At 47.0% G+C, this 13,207-nt stretch overlaps 1 long non-coding RNA gene across 1 annotated transcript; it reads left to right on the top strand.

Moving 5' to 3' along the window:
- Window positions 1-5,715: 5,715 nt before the first annotated feature.
- On the top strand, window positions 5,716-9,649 carry LOC125699885 (uncharacterized). Its single transcript, XR_007379726.1, has 3 exons — window positions 5,716-5,756; window positions 6,987-7,167; window positions 7,912-9,649. It is a non-coding gene; the product is annotated as an uncharacterized LOC125699885 (long non-coding RNA).
- The last annotated feature ends 3,558 nt before the right edge of the window (window positions 9,650-13,207 follow it).

Raw genomic sequence — 13,207 nt, 5'->3', positions numbered from 1 at the left:
GCAGGGTCTGGGGGAGGTAGGCAGAGCCTATCCAGGAGCTCACGGCTTCAGAGCACTCGTGTCTAGCTGGTGTTCTTTCAGTGTTCGTTGTGCTGCTGCGAAAGCAACACTCCCTGTGACTGTTAGGCGGTGTGCAAATGGAGGTTGATAAACGAGGTGCTATTAGTGAGCGTGGTTGTTAAATGCTGCCCAAACACTCAGTTAATGGGGGCAAGAAAATGGATAGGGAAAAGAGCGAGGAGAAAGTCTGAGTGTTTCCTGACCATAGGGGGAACCAAAATCGAGGTGGTGGTGTGTGAGAAACAGAAGACAGAGAATTAAGGTATTCTGTTAGATGAATTGCTGTGAACTTTCAAATTGTAATGAATGTCTGAAATCTGTAGTAGGAATTAAATTACGTGGTTCCTTATTTGCTTTGCCTTGTGTTTTTCCTTCCTATGAATTTTCATCTCCTGGTCATTTTTGTGCTGCCATCAGATTATGAATGATCAGACAGTAATAACTCACGGAGGAAAGAGACTTCCTTTGAAATCTGGAATGCTTTTAATATCTGTACAGCAATAAGTACGTGTTTCTGAGCCAAAGCAGAACTGCTGCCTGAGCACAGCTTGGAAGAAGGTCACTCAGTGGCACAGCTGCTGTCAAAATATGTGAAAATAAAATGTTGAGCCTGATTAACTGTTGAGCTAGCATAAAACTGGTAAGGACTTAATATGTTTGGGACAGCCATTGTTTTCAAATTGGTTGATGTTGAGGTATCCATGCACACACACGTCAGCCCTTTCATGTACACACAGTGTAGGGCTGCACCTTCCTGTTTCCTTAAAAAAATCATGAAACTCCCCAGCCAACCCAGCTGGGATGTCAGGAAGGAAACAAATTGGAAAAGCATAAGCAATTCATCCAGTTCCTCTTAAAAACAGGTAGGTATGAGGCTTGTGTGCATCTCAAACTCTTTGTGCTGAAGAATTTGGGCAAACAAGTGGTACATAAAATTACTGACTTGTGATTCATTGCTCGTGGCTTCTGCTCTAACTGACAGCCAAACACACCCATCGCATTAGTGTAAGTGGGATGGTCTCTGAATTATTAAAGACAACAATGATGTAACCTTAGATGGGAAGGCAGACAGCTCTAGAAGCTGAAAAAAAAAAAAGAGCTATTGAAAAGCATCTTGAATTGTTTAGCAGCCTGTCAGTAACTGATGGCAGCTGCATGACTTCATGTTTTGTTACGCAGAGGAAATTGTATAGCTGCAGAATTAAGGAACTCTAAAATAAAAACCCAGCTCTATGTAGCTATTAGTGCAGCCTGACTGCAGTGGTCTTGACCTTCATGCTCCAAAAGCATTTGCCTTTTGCATCAGAGCAGCTTCCTGGAGAGTGTTTAATCCTCCAGACCAAGAGCATTACAACCACAGCTCACTGTGGCACAGCCCAACCTGCTTTGTCTATGGAGGCAAATAGAATATTGGCTTTGGAGGTCTTGCCAAGCACCCCTAAGCATCAGGGTGACCTGGGTATTTTCTTGCTAGGGCTGGCACAGTCTTTCCCATGTTGCAGACAGAGATGAGCACTGAGGCTACTGTGCCAGCACTGATGAGCTGCATCCCCACAAGCCTTCTCCCCTCTTGACATGGGGATGATATATTTTTTCCCTTTGCCTTAGATGTGAACTTCCCCTGGCCTCCCATGAATCAGGGCTCACATGTCAGCCTGTCCCCAGCACCCCAATGGACAGCAGGACCATCCTACCAAGAGCAGCACTGCAAGTTTCCCAGCCTTTACCTGTGGAAATACAAGAAAAACTGTTCTGAGCAGCAGCTGTAAAGCAATATAAACAGCATGAGAACCAAGGACACCTCCAGAAGAAGAAAGTCTCATGTCTCTGATTGGATAAATGCCTGCATGAACGGTTGCAGAGTGTTTTGTAGAATGCTCTGTAGACATGTAAAGGTGGATGGGAAAGTTGTAGGGATGGATGGGAAAGCTAGAGAAAGAAAACTTGTGAAGGTATGTAAGTGATGTGAGAACTTGTAACAAATGATTTGGATTGTTCACATCTGAGTCCATGCATCAGACACAGCATTTGGCCACTGCCAGGTTGATTTCTAGCAGAAAGAGTTGTGTATGCTTCACTGAGCATGCTGCTATTTTCCTGGTTTGGAGGCCCAGGAAGCACAAGAGTCTCTCTTTGTTGTTTCCTAGCTCATTTGCTAGCAGTGCTGATGTTGGCAGATAGTTCTTCCTTCCACTAAATCTTAACATATCCACTGCAGATCAATACAGGGTAAGTTTAAAGCCTCTGCTAAATATTACCAGTCTCCTGATTCATTTAGTCACCTAGGGACATAGGCTTTTAAAGAAGATTTTTTTTTTTTTATCATTGCATTAAAAACTAAGGATGAGATGTATCTTCTGCACTGGTCACCACCATAGCCAGTGAGGGATCTCCTGCCTGCCTCAAGGCTGCAGGGAGAGGCGAGGGGAGAAGTGCTGATTCTGCATCACCCATGGGATGGGGAGGTAGAAGTTGAACCCAAAACATATGGCTGACCTAAGAATCTCTTTGAGGTCTCCTGCATCTGATCCTGGAGCTTGTCTGTGTAGCTATGGTATTTGATGAGTACAAGAAACAAGATGATGAGAAGTGATGTCTGCGTGGAACTGTGCTGTGGCTTGGGAGTGGCATCAGTGGTTAGTCAAAGGAGGATGATTCCCTTTTGATTAAAGCCTGAGCACCAAGCCTGTGCTGGTCTAAGAGGAGGAGAAATACCTTGCACATGCATGCTGGAGTATGTTTCTTTTCCATCACTTTTACCTTCTTTTGCTTCCTCTTTCTTTTTCCCCTGCTGTGATCCCAGTGGATCTGTGCTGCTCCCTGCCATCATCCCAGAGCACTGACATACCCACCTGCTGCAAGCTGTGGTGGCGCCTGCAGAAATTGTCACTACCTATAATGGTGGTGGGGGTCCAGGAGGGACAGGGGGAGGGTGACAAGCAGGAAGCAGCTTTGAAGAGTTTCAGCAGAGAGAGGAAATGAGGGAAATAGGAGCAAAGAGGGAGGATGCCAGAGAGCAGGGAGACCAAACACGACAGATGAACTCAATTCATCCTGCAAGGGATGGAGTAGCACAAAAAATGCAAACATGGGGAGAACTGGTGGTATATGGTCCAATACCTGCCTTTGGGCATGGAGGAGGAGCAAACCTGTGCTGGGAAACACATTGTCATAGAATCATAGAACAACCTGGGTTGAAAAGGACCATAATAATCATGTAGTTTCAACCTCCCTGCTGTGTGCAGGGCTGCCAACCACCAGACCAAGCTGCCCAGATCCACATCCAGCCTGGAAGTTGTGCTCAGCTGAGGGCTCCCAGAGAGAAATCCTGGTGACAACAGCAACAAAACCCCCATCAGTAGCAAATCAGATCAGCCAACAAACATACATCACACGGTCACACACCCAGTGTTTGCTGAAGATGGGGCAAGGGAAAGCTGTGGTGATGCTGGCTGTGGCTGCTGCTGTGTGTGGTGAGTGAGCAAACAGACAGTGGCATTCGTTGGCTTCTTCTCACTGAGTGACACCGGGAGACTGTCATGGCTGTGCTGTTCATGCCAGCAGCAATGAATGGGTTTGTGTTCATGCAGGGGTTGTGCAGCACTCTAACATGTGCCTTCCCTTCCTGGGAGCATGGAAAGTGCTCGGCATCAGTCACGCTGTAGGAAAGAAAACATATCACTGCAAAGTGCAGAATAGTTCCTCTGGAATATATTATCCCAGAATGGATGGTATCTTATCCTGCTGTGATTAAGAGGAAAAGGTGCTCTGACAGCAGAGCTGATGGTGTTGGGAGGTTCAGGCTGTGGGCAGCACCTTGCAGCCTGTCCCAACTCAGCTCCTCCCATACTACTTTTCTTCTGTTTGCAGCCTATAATCCTGAGACAACAGGCTGCAGGAGTTACATCCTTGAAGGGCAGAACATGAGGCACGTGTGATGTTAGATTCCTGCATGGCACAACCTGTCTGGTCCTTCAACATTCCAGCATGGCCTGGCCACCACCGCAGTGGAGCAATCAGACCAAGCTGAAAGGTGCTCAACAGGCAATTTTGATTTGCAGTTGAAGTTGTTGGTTTCATTTTCCTTTGGAAAGGCCAGTGCCACTCTGGGGAAACCCAGCAGTAAGTACTTCCCCTGCTCATGGACCATGCCTTGCCTCCAGCCCAGGGGCATGGGGATGTGATGCCTGGAACTGAGCAACACTGGCAATGTCTGGGGGTTCCCCTTTGCTTCCAGACCCAGAGCAACAAGCTGGTTTGTTGGAAGAGAAATAACTTTGTTATTTTCATGGGAAGTGATCCAGAATATGAAACAGGAGGTAGCACAGCTATGTGGGATAAGAAATCAGAGAATCATAGAATCACCTAATGGCCCGAGTTGGAAGAAACCTCAAAGATCATGAAGCTCCACTCCCCCCACTGCCACATGCAGGGCCACTGACCTCCCCATTTAATAACAGACCAGGCTGCCCAGGGCCTCATCCAACCTGGCCTTGAACACCTCCAGGGATGGACGGGGCACCCACAACCTCTCTGGGCAGCTGTTCCAGCAGCTCACCACTCTCATAGTAAAGAACTTCCCCTGACATCCAACCTCAATCTTCCCTCCTTCAACTTAAATGGTTAAGGCAGCCCTGGCTGCCTCCCAAGGTGTCCTCCCGAAGCTCCCTGTGCACAGCTTTGTATTCAAAGAATTCTCCTGCTGCTCTGACTTGTACTACATCATCTGCTCTCACAAATAAACCAATTTAATTACATAGACATTCTCTTTATTCATTCTTCCTGGCATACTGACAATTTCTGCATGTGCAGATGCGTTGCGTCTCAGCCTTTGCCAATGCAAATTCTCCATCCTCCAAATTTCCGTGTATTATTTTTGCCTGAAGACGTTCAGTGGATGCGTATGCTTTCATACGCATTTGTTACAGTTTTGTTTGCTCTGTGTTCCGTCTTTGAGTGCCTAGGAGTGTGCTGCTAGTTTATGAATCAGAGTTGGAACATCACTGCATTATGGAGCCATGAGTTAGGCTTTCCTCTGGAGATCTGCTTTTGTTCTTCATTGCAGCTCACCGAAAGTCACGATGAAAGCAATCCATGCTAAAAGAAGTGCATTCGCTATTCCTGTAAGGAAGAATCGGGAGCAGCTTCCTTTGAACTGAATTTTGTCAGGTTTGAAAAGATAATTAGCAACTTGCAAAGATTAAAAGAGAAACCAAAATTAATGTAAGTGTTGGATCAGAAACAAGTAGCTTTTACTGATGTGGCTTTACAGAACACTCAGGTTTGAAAGGAAATATAGAAACAGAAAAAACAACGATGCGCAGCAAATGAATTATATTGCATGCATTTCCTGCACTGGACACGCTTAAGCCAAAATGAGTGCACACACACACACACAGAAACCCGGATAGATTTTGACAGGTACGAAAACAACACAAGATATTTTATGGCAACTGAAACCTAAGGTTGGAAAAGACCACTAAGATTCTCAAATCCAACCCATCTGTATGGGGACTGCTGAGTCACGGCCTGAACCTCTGATTGATCACCTGAGGTGAGCAATGAGTCAGCCAGAGGAGCACAGGTGAAGGCTGTTTAAGAGCCTTAAGACCTATTTAAGAGCTGGCTTCCAGGAGGGAAGGATCTCTTCTGAAGATCCACTCTGCTGGAGTTTTTTAAGTGAGCCCAGGTTATGGGTAAGCTTTCTATCTATCTCTTTTTGTTATCATTATCTGCTTTGCCTAACTTTCTTGTTTATTTTGTAATTATGACATCTTAATATTCATTGATCATATACCATGCGTGCCATGCCCATAACCACATTCCTCAGTGCCACATCTCCACAGTTCTGGAGCACCTCCAGTGATGGTGATCCCACGGCTCCCTGGGCATTCTGACCACTTCTTCAGAGAATAAACTGTAACATCCACCCTGAACCTCTCCTGGTGCAGCTTGAGCCCATTATCTCTCATCCTATTGCTGCTACCTGGGAGAAGTTGTCAACCCCCTCCTCACTACAGCTTTATATGTGCCATTAGTGTGAAGCCAGTTGATTCTAATAAAACTTCCCAAACTTGTGGTCATCGTGTCCATGATGTCATGTGCCTGGACAACTCCTTCTGTTGGAATTTGGGAAAAGCCCAGACTGCCCTGGGCTACAACCAACAGGTCAAACTATTCTTTCACTGGGATTTTATCAGCTGTTGATCTATTTTAAACTCCTTTCTTCCACAGAACAATTGCAACCATTACTCTAAGCCACACGAAGAGAGGAATAGCTATGAGTAATTTTGCTTGGAGGAAAATAGAACTGTTCCTGTCACACAGAGATATCAGCTGGTCGTAGAGGGAAGGGGAAGTCAGTAACTGTTGGCAGGACCAGTGCTGGAACTGGTTGTGACTGAAGGCTTGCAGCCAGGGTTTCAATATTCCAAGTTTCACTACTCAAACTTTTGCTTTCTGTTCCTGACTCATCTACTGGTGCCATGTCCTGCTGGGGCTGGGGGATCAGGACTTTACCCATCTTATGAGCTTTGGTCTACCAGTGCAGGTATTTGAACCTAACTCATGAGCCTGGGTCTTCCAGTGCTTGTATCTGTACCCTCCAAGTCTGAGTTTCCAGATCTTCCCACAAAAATTACATCCTCTTCCACAAACGTACTGGTCACTTTGGCCAGCAGCACTGTTACCTGTCCAAAAATGTGCATAAAATGCTGAACATGAGCACTTGCTGGGAGGTCCTGGAGAAATGCTGCAATGCCCGACCATCTGATGCGGGGTGAGTCAAAGTTGCCATGGCAGCCTTGAATTCTCCTGGTTTTGTGGTTTTCTTCCTCAACCTTAGCATGACTTTAACCCCAGTTTATATATATCTGTGCTTTTGATGATAATTACTATTTACTTAATGGAATCTTGATGGATTCTAGGTCCCAAAGGGAATTAAATTACCGCTCTCTCCAGTGCCCAGAAACAGTACATGGTGAATATCTACAAACTTGCCTGGCCAGATGTGGGAAAACCATCAGAAATGGGCCTCTGGGGTTTTCTGGTGTTTGGAAAGAATCCACCAAAGAACTGCTCACTGAATCACCTGTCGCATTCCTGGAGGTGAGCTGCACTCCCTGGTGCAAGGAGCAACAATGGCAAAGGACAGAGATGGGCAGGGACAGCCAGGTGGTACAAAAGTGGCAGAGAGAGGTGCAGATAAGGCTGGGATGGCAGCAGTGCAAAGCAGAGGCGCCCAAGACAGATCAGAGCCCTTCTTATGTTTATCTACATTCTCTTTTCTACTTTTTCCTTGCCAGCAGGGAGAGCACCTTGCTCTGCCATTGCACTTAGCTTGAAGGATAATGCAGGGACCCCTTTGCTTCTGGATATATTTCTTTAATTATAGCCAGCAGAGGCAATTTATTTGTTTACCAGCATTCAGGAAACATACCCAAGGGAGATCTCTGAGCATGACCACAAAGCTGATAAGGATTAATGGTAGGTGATAGAACGCTGGATAAGGCAATCCTGACATTTGGGTCAATATGATCTATTAATGCCGTGAGCATTAAGTAAATGAATATCAGGTTATTATATGCTATTATGCTTAATGAGTCAATATTTACTTTTCCTCTAAAAACTGCTGAGTACCATGTTTAGCATCATTGCATGCTCTGGCAGCCAGGAGAGCAGCCTGTCTGTTTTGCTAGCAGTCAGATTGGTAGCAACAGCATCTCTGAGCTTCCAAAGGACGCTACATGCCCTCCTATATCCATTATTCTTAGATAAAGCTAGCAGTATTTAACTCTCCATTGCTGGCACAGAATGCATTATTAGTGGGAATACATCTCTTTCCTTGTACAGAAGCTAACAGAGATCAGTGTTCATTTGTGAAAGCAGCTCCCAGAATCTGGTGTTGGTATTGTTGGGACTCATGTAGCAGCTCCAGATCCCTGCTGAGTGGAGAAACAGCAACGCAGCTCCTCTGCTGACACCTTTGCCTTCATTCTCACCTCTCTTAATTTCCTGCAGCTTCATTTCAATTAAAAACTAATAATAAACCCAAAGATACTTAGGAAGTGCAGAAACCCATCTGTATCCTGCCCATGGGGGCCAATGTGCTTGAGCAAGCGGGGAAACTCCATTTCCCACCCCAACAGCTGCCTGCATGGGGCTGCTTCCAAACTGCTGCAGCCCGGTGGGATTTCTTCCTTTCTCACTGGGCTTCCTGTGCTGTTCATGAACTCTTGCAGCCTGCCAGCACTACCTCTGCTTGCTTTGCAAAGCTCTTCCAGAGAGGCTACCCTTGAGGCTGGAGAACTCCAGTACCAACCACCATGGAAATGAAACCAAATGGTACCCATCAATAACTTTTGGGTAGAAACAGAGGTTGCCTGGGAAAGCCTGGCTATCCATTTGCTGTTTTGAGTCCTGCTCTGGGCCTGCAGGACTGGAACTGCCCCAGCAAACTCTTGAGGCTGTGCTAAAAAAGAACCTGATTTATTGTGCTTATGCTACAGAGGAGCAGAAACTTCTCTGGCAGTGCACAATAAACAACCTTTTATGGGGATGCAGAAAGCAGCAACGTTAGAGAACATCAGACTGGAGATACTTCTTAATGACACCATTTGAGAAAGCCATGCTTTCTCAAGATTGAAGGAGCCAAAGTGTCAAGAACTCAGGGTACCACAGCACATCAATGCTACACTCTGGATGTGTTGCCTCACTGGGCCAGCAGCCCTCCAATGTGAGGCATGGAATCATAGAATCAATGAGGTTGGAAAAGACCACTAAGATTATCCAGTCCCACCCCATCCCATCTCCACCATGCCCACTAGCCATGTCCCTCAATGCCACATCCAGACACGGCCAAACACCCTGCCCAGGAGAGCTCACAGCCCAGCTGCAAAGCAACAGGGGCCCCTATGGACACCAGGAGACAAAGCCAAAGCCGGGAACAATGAGCCTGTGTTCTCTGTGTGAGAGGCAGAAGTAGCAGCTTATTGCTTATCCCGTTATTTTACAGACTGCTAGGCTGAAAACCAGAACACCTGGCTCTTGGCAGTGATGCAAACAAACCCCATTGGTTTCCTGTATTGCTGCACCAAGCCCTGGAGATGAGGAACATCTGTGAGCTCCAGGCTGGGACCAGTGTGCTGCAGAAATGCTTTTCCCATCCACGGGAAACTTTCAATATTTTAAACTTTTCTGTCCTTCATCAGCCAAAAATTCAAAAGCAAGGAGAAATGGAAGTCTCAGCTATTTAATTTTGAACAGAGATCCATAAATCACGCAACCTAACAGGCCAAAGAGTTTACTTTAAATGCCTTTGTTTAGAACTTTGTTCTAATTTTACAGCCTTTACCAGCTTTAAATTAAATCCTTACAGTTGCTTATGTACAACATTTTTCCTCCTCTTTGTTTAATTTTAGACATGTACAGCTAAATGTTAAATATGTATTACCAAGTAATTGAAATGTCATAGTCCTAGATTAAACTCCTCTAGTGGAACTAAATTAAAGGTTTCTGCTCCTGGTTAAGAAGAGTGCAGTGTTGATGTTTTATAGCAGCAGCAAAGCCAGAATTACAGGTTGGGCTTCCGATGGCGTGCGTGACTAACACCAGGAATAACAAAAACACTTTGGACTTTTCAAGGCTGGAGCCAAGAAACAATGAAGTTGATGTCACTTGTTTTAGAGCCAGCTTTCTGCTGGAAAGAAGCAGCTGGGCTCATGCTGCCTGGAGTTTAGGGTGTCACCCAGGGAGGATGCCTGGACCTGATTGCTGTCATTGTGTCCCTTGCTCAGAGCCAACCCAGAGGCAGTTTGCACTCTCAGATAAGGGGGAATATTTAAAATCCCCCAAAAGTGGGGTGCTGAGCCCCCATCACTGCCCTGCCAGCAAGGCAAGGAGTGGCTGGGAGTGGAGGTGAAGGAAAAGCCTCCTCCAAGCCTTCCTGTGCCTTGCTGTCCTTGAGAAGAACAAGACAACCACTTTTTCTGCTCCTATATTTAGTGTGGGAGGGAAATACCTTCTTCTGCAGTAAGGTCACATGCTTGGCCCTCTTCTTGATGTGACCCCGTGGGGCAGCAGCAACTCATCACTGCTAGCTTTTGGGGACAGAGTGGCACAGCTGAGCTGCGGCTGGGCAGTGGTTGGCAGCTACGGAAGGAAGCACAGCAATGCTCCCAGCTGCTCTGGTTTGGCTTTCAACTCTCACCCCAGGAGCGATGGGGATTTTCATGGCCTCTCCTAGCACTGACCTTCCCCACCAGCAGACAGGAAAGGTGTAGGGAGGGTTGCATGGAGATGTCTGTCTTGGGCTCTTCCAATGTAATGCAAATTGAGACATCCCATGGAGCTTGGCTGGAAAGCACTGTTCTACACTGGTCCCAGCCCCATTTCCTCCTCAGCATCTTAGCCACACTCACAGCATGCCAGAGAGTAACATTTCCTATTTTCTTCCTCAGCAAACCCTGGAAGGGGCAATAAATAAGAAGAGGGATCTTTTATAAGCAGACCTAAAGTACTCACATCCGTGTCGTGTTACTAAAGTTATACAGTGGTTTGTTTTACAGTGATTTGTGCTCTGTTTGTACGAGCAATGTTTGGATAAATGACAGCCATGTGGCACGATGCTCTGCTGGCCCTGTGTGCTCCGTGCGTGCTGTGCTTTGGCACTAAGAGCCAAAGGCTGCCAGATGCTGAGCACCAGGTCTCTGCACTGCTGCACAGCCAGCAGCTGTGATGGCAGGGCTAGACTGCAGCCTGCCATTGCCCTGCCAGCCTGACCTGCGTCATTGTCCTCAATAGCCCCGCAGAGGAACAGTCCCAGCCCAGCAGAGCAAACGGGTCAGCGCCTCCCAGCAAAAACGAGAGGGGCTGAAGGAGGGAACGGCGAAGGACGGAGAACGGGGGCCGGGCGCGTCCCCAGATGGTGGCGCTGGGGCCCCGCGGTGCGCAGCGGGCAGAGCTGCGTCCCGACTGCACGTGTGGTGTAAGGCAGAAGCAGGGCAGACGTCGCTGCGTCCTGCCCTGATAGTTTTTTTCTCCACCCCCTCCCCCCCCTTTTATTTTTTCCTTTTTTTTTTTCTTTCTTTTCTGCTCCCTTTTTCCCTCTCCTCTCCTCTCCTCTCCTCTCCTCTCCTCTCCTCTCCTCTCCTCTCCTCTTTTTTCCCTTTTCCCTTTTCCTTTTCCTTTTTCCCTTCCCTTCCCACAGCTCCCAGTGCACAGAGGCCTGTATGGGATTCCCCAGAGCATGGAAATATCAGAGAGACAAAAAATAAACTGGCTTGTAGAGAGAAAAAAAAAAGAACCCCACAACAACAGAGGATCACAGTTACAGATTAAAGAAAATAAATGCAAAGCCTGGCAGAAACAACCTTGGGTTTGCTTCAAAGCAGCACAACACACTGATACTGCAGACAGCAGCTGGATGTGGCGGGGCTCAGAGGCAGCCTGCAGTGGGATTGGCGTGATTCCTGAGCAAATGGGCAAACATCCATAGTGATGGGACTCCAGTTTTAAGCCCTGCCGGTGGCTTTGGGGCCACTGGCTCCCATAGGAGTATCAAACTGGTATTGAACAGTATCAGATAGCTCAGCCCATCCTTAAGGGAAAAACATGGATCATGCCTCCCCCCAGGGGATGGAAAAAGCAGCGAACTTGGAGCCTCCCCAAGAGAGCTGAGCTTGGATTTGCTCTCTCCTTCAGGACCTATCCACTTGCTCACTGTTGTGGCAGCTCTCAAGGATTAATTTGATCCTCTCTTTACTGCAGAATGTAGGACCCTGGTGGCTTTTATTTTCCAGCCCATTTTGAGCAGTTTGGTGCTTGGGTACCAACTGAAATAGCAGCTTCAGCATGCCTGTGGTAAAGCAAGCTTTGGTCTCCGTTACCCCATGCACAGCTTGCTTTGGCTGTGCTTTCCTGACTCAGAAATGCAGGCTCTCCTGCACAGGCTGAAAGGCTGAAAGACAAAATCTAGTTAACTCTTATGAGTTTAGCTCTATATCCTGAATACCATGGAATTAAGGAAATCTGGTTTCCTGAGTTCCCTGGGAAAGACACTGCATCATGGCACCAAGCACAGGTCTGAGCACAGGGTCTGTTGGAAGCAGCTCATCTGTGCTTATCTCCTCTTAGAATTTCCCATTTGATGCACCAGCGCTGAATTTCAGTCTGAGAACCCAGGCTGGAAGGCAGCTTGCAGAGCCCTGGAGGGCTGCTCCTGCCTGGTGCAGTGTTCTAAGAACAGTGCTGGGGCAGGAGAACGGGCACTGTTACAGTGCAGTAAATCCTGGGAGGATTTCCAGGGATAAGGGAAGTGGGCTGAGCTGCGGGAACACTCTGTGACATCCTCCAGATGCCTTCATTTAACAACTGCATTTTTAGCAGCTGTTGTCATTAATGGCAGGGAGAGCACAGTTAAATCCCAGCAAACAGCCTTGCAATCATCACAGCCTCCAGATCCTCAGATAACACTGCAGCAGTAGGAGGTGCCCTTCATCATTCTGCTCCCTTTGCCCATTGGGTCTGTATTGCCTCTGGTCCTGTGCAGGATGTGTGTGGCTCATGTGATGCTTGGAATACAGAGTAGGATCCTGCTGCTCTGCTGATTGTACCTCTTCATTTGTTTTTATAACAGCAAAATGGGCATCTTATTCTGTCAAGCCTGTAGATAGAGACTTGCCCTTTCTGGGACAGCCTACACATCCCCAGGCAGATGTGCTCCATGTGTGTAGCACAAAGAAATGTGTCACAGAGCAGAAGAAAACACTCTAAGAGATGGCATCTGTGTGTGAAAAGCCCAGTGAGTGCTACTGATGTGAACCTTGAAATAAGGGAGCCAGATCCTGCAGCTGATGTGGGGCAGCCTCCTCACAGTGAAAGCAAAAACTGTCACTTTGGTGAGAAGGGAGAGAAAGCTTGCAAATAGCGCCCGGGTTACAACTTTCTTTAAGCAGATAGAATCTTTATACTCACAAGCAGTGCTAAATCCAGCCAAAAACAAATGTCAGACCACAGCCTTTAAAGAGCAAGACAAAATGGCCACAGCAAAGGACAATTACAATAAGTAAAGCTGAAAGCAGCAGCAGCCTGAGGAGTACTTGGAGGAACACACGGTCCCTGCGTGCTGGTGTTCTCTAAAGGAAGAGAA

This window comes from Lagopus muta, chromosome 13 (genome assembly GCF_023343835.1).
Source record: "Lagopus muta isolate bLagMut1 chromosome 13, bLagMut1 primary, whole genome shotgun sequence".
Taxonomy (NCBI): Eukaryota; Metazoa; Chordata; class Aves; order Galliformes; family Phasianidae; genus Lagopus; species Lagopus muta.
This window is presented reverse-complemented; position numbering and strand designations above follow the sequence as displayed.